Here is a 4,037-nt window from a genome sequence, read left to right as displayed (position 1 = left end):
GCGGTGAGCACTCATTGGCTGCCTGGTGCAGGCAGCAGTCCCAGGGTGCCGTGCAGGGTGCATGGGATGGCACAGTGTGCAACCACAGGGAGTGCCACAGAGAGCAGCAATGGTGCGAGGACACAGGGAATGCCTGCTGATTATGTGTGGCAGAGACAGCAGCCCCGGCGTGTGGCACAGGGTGCATGGGGGCATGGTACAGGGAGCATCTGCTGGCTATGCCTGCATGGTGTGGGGAGCAGCACTGGCATGTGGCGCAGGGCATGCTGGGGGGCATGGTGCACAGCAGTGTGTGTGTGTGGGGGGGGGTGCAGCCACAGGGCATGGCTGGGGGAGTGACCCTGTGGTGTGGTACAGGGCGCGCAGGGGGCATGGTGTGCGACTGCAAGGAGTGGCGTGGGGAGCAGCCACGGTGTGGGGGCACAGGAAATGCCTACCAGCCGTTTGGCATGGGCAGCAGCCTTGGTGTGTGGTGTGGTGCAGGGCATTGTGCACGGAGCACCCACTGCTGCCTGCGTAGTATGGAAAGCAGTCCCGGCATGTGGCGCAGGGCATGCGGGGGGCATGGTGCATGGCAGCGCAAGGTAGGTGGAGGTGCATGGCCAGAGGGCGTGGCACAAAGAGTGGCCTCAGGGTGTGGCAGACGGTGCGTGGGGGGAGTGGCATGTGACTGCGCAGGGGGTGCGGCGCATGGCTACAGGGCGTGGTGTGGGAAGCAGCCAGGGTGGGGGCTGCACCCGCCGCTGCAGCTGTGTGGCATGGAGCACAACCTTGGGGTGTGGCGCAGGGCGCGCAGGGGGCATGGCGCACGGGGAGGGAGTGGGCGGGGGATGTGCCCCACCCCACGGCCGCGTGCTACAGTGGCTGCCTGCAAGCACCCCCTGCACCCACTTCCCACACGGCACCCTGTTGCCGCACACCATGACCCCACTGTCACACATGCCCTGCGTGCCTCGCACCTGCAGCCGCCCAACACTTCCCATGCAGGAGGGAGTGGACCATGGGGGTGGGGGTCATGGCATGCAGTCACAGGGTGCTGCACAGGGAGCGGGTGCAGCTGCCCATCCCACTCTGCAGCTGCGTATTGCAGCTGGTGGCCACACATCCATGTGCCATGCTCCCCCCTTGCATGCCCTGCGCTACCCATGCCCGCAGCCGGCAGGCACTCCCTGCGCGGAGGGGCATGGCTTGAGGTTGCCTGGGTAGAGCATGGAGTGCAGCCACAGGGTGCCACACAGGGAGCGGGTGGGGGAGCACACCCCGACCTGCAGCCAGCCGTTGCTGCAGACAGCACCCTGTGGTCGTGCGCCACCCCTCCCTACCCCCGTGTGCCACATCCCACACCCGCCACACAGCTGCAAGGCACGGCCCCATCCCAGGACTCTCCCCACACCACTTCCCACAGCAGGGAGCACACCTTCACCCTGACCGCCTCCGCCTCTATGTCTGTCTGTCCTTAGGCTTCAGGCCATGCACGCACAGGTGGCCCGGAGCGTTATGAACAGACAGACACACAGCCAGAAGTGCCACGGCTTTTATTGTATTAGAATAGTATCACTAACACCAAAATATGTCTTAATACTTATGTGGCAAATCTTTTTCTCCCATGCCTTCTCCTCTCGTGGCTTCCTCCATTCATTCCAAAGCCTTTAACACACTTCAGTGGAGTGAAGAGAGCAGAACGCCGATTGAAAAGGAATAGGTGGGCAGAGTCCTCACCTGGTATAAACACTCATCGTTCCATTGACTTCAATTATCACATTTTACACCGCCTGATGATCTGTGTGTGAAGAGTGAAATAACAGGGGGTTGATGTAGTTGGAAAGGTTTGAAAACTGTGAACGTGGAAAGCAAAGAAACTGGACTGTGGCTGGAAAGGGACGCAAAATAAAAGCAGGTTTTGAGAGTGAGAGACAATGGCATGTTTCAATGAAAGGGACAGAAGCACAAAGGAGAGGAGGGATGGACTGAGGGAGGGATCTAGGCAGGTCAGGAGTGTTCAACAATTCTCATCAAATGTTGTTTTCCCAATGGGTTTCCTGGGATGAAAACATAACCTTTCCCCTGTTACTTAGGCCACAGTGTGTAGTAAAGAAGCTCTCACCTTTCCCCTGAAATCAGTTAAGAAAGAAGTTAAAATGAATTAAAAAGGACATGGGACCACTCCCTCCTTCATTGTAAACCTGTCCAATTTCTTTCCCCAATACAACGTATTAAATGGGAAAGACCTGTTAGATCCCTGAGTCCATCTACCATAAGAACAGGAGTTAATAGCTCACCACCACCACTACTACCACCTCCAGCACCAATAAAGAATATGTCAAATGTCAAACTGACCTTGTATTAAGTAGTTAAATGAACAGTGCAAAAGGGCAAGTTCTCTACTAGTGTCTAGGGTTGCTTAATAAATATAAAAAATTAACATCTGGTCTCTCAAACAAATCAGAGCGTTATTTCTGTGATGCTGATAGCACCCACTGGCCCAAGAAACAAGAGTCCTGAGTTCTGTCCCCAAAGCCGGATTCGCACGACCAACTGGCAGGTTGGTCCTTGCCAAGACATTTTTTGAGGAATTATAAAAATCCTTCTTAGAGAGGGGAATTATATATGTGGTGCTTAGGCAAAACAGTTGTGCCATTTATAAATATAATTACTTTTGCCATTCCTTCATGGAAAAGAATCTCCTAGTAAGGGGAAATTAATACAATAGAGGAAATTATTTATGTGTACTCACTAGAAGTCTAAATGGAGAAGAGGGCCAATTGAAACTGTGTGCAATGAAAAGCACGAGGAAATGCAAAAGTGAGATTAATAACTTACGATGTGGAGTCATGTCCACTTTGGCACTTCTTTCCCAGTAGATGAGCAGCCCTTCCTTCCGCTCCGTGTTTTTATTTTAATGTTTTTCAGTCGATATGAGGACATGCTCGTGCTCTTGTCTGCCATGGCTGCAGGAGACCTTGAGCACAGCAAAACAGGTGCCATTCTTTGGTGCGGAAAGGAACAGGATGTGGCTTGCAGGTGCTCCCTCTCCTGCAGTGAACAGGGACATGAGTGTAAGACAGACCCAAGGAAGTGATTCTACCAGCCCCGTTCAGACACACTGATGGGGTGGGGGGCAGCAGCAAAGGAAGGGTCCTAACCCATCTCCTACCTTCCCTTCCCTGCTCCAGTTCCCCCGTGCACCGCCCATTTACTCAGACTGATTTCTTATTTTTTATTTTCGCCTCTAGTTACTCTACTTGGACTTGTTAGGAAGATTTTTCTACCCAGCATTTTTATTCTTAAATATATTAATGATTTAACGCATATGGTCCGTCTATATTTTTATAAAGCTGTAAGATACCATGGTGATGACTGCTGTCTAAGAACGTAAATAGAAAAGAAGAGAATAGCTGAGATGTCAATAAAACAGCTATAGGGGGAGGGGTTAACAACAAAAGAAATGTATCTTAAGTGCATGGTTTTTTGCTGTATGTAAGAAGTGCTGAGGTCCCGCAATGGAAAATAGATGATCGTTATGGTAAAAACACTACTCTGGATGAGGTTTTGAGGAGAGAAACATTTCTTTTGTTGTATTTCTCCCTTGTTTTAAGCAGGCCTCTCCGATCAATTATGTGAAAATTAGATTGATTATCCTTGCTCGCCTAATGATGCAGACTTGCTGCTTTGACTGATTGGAGAGGGATGGGGAGGGGGGAGATAAGACGCAACAGCCACACGCATCTGCTTGCCGTGCCACCTTGTTTCTGGTAGGCAATGACCGTCGCTTAAAACAGCCTGGCAAATTTGTGGGCACACTTTTTAGTGCAAAGGAAGCCCGCTCGCCCTTTCCCGGGCTGTGCCTCACCCCAACACGGGGCTTTACAGACCGCACCCCCAGCCAAAGCACGGCAACCGCTGCAAAGCTCGCAAGGTGGATTTAAAAAGCAAGGCGGGCGAGGATGGAAAAGAAACGCGTCTCTGCCGCTCTCGAAAAACCAGTCTTCAGCTCTTTGGGTTTCGTCCTTTCGGTCCTTGCCTGGTTTTACAGGCAG

Source organism: Alligator sinensis, unplaced genomic scaffold (assembly GCF_000455745.1).
Source record: "Alligator sinensis unplaced genomic scaffold, ASM45574v1 scaffold599_1, whole genome shotgun sequence".
In the NCBI taxonomy this organism is placed as follows: Eukaryota; Metazoa; Chordata; order Crocodylia; family Alligatoridae; genus Alligator; species Alligator sinensis.
This window is presented reverse-complemented; position numbering follows the sequence as displayed.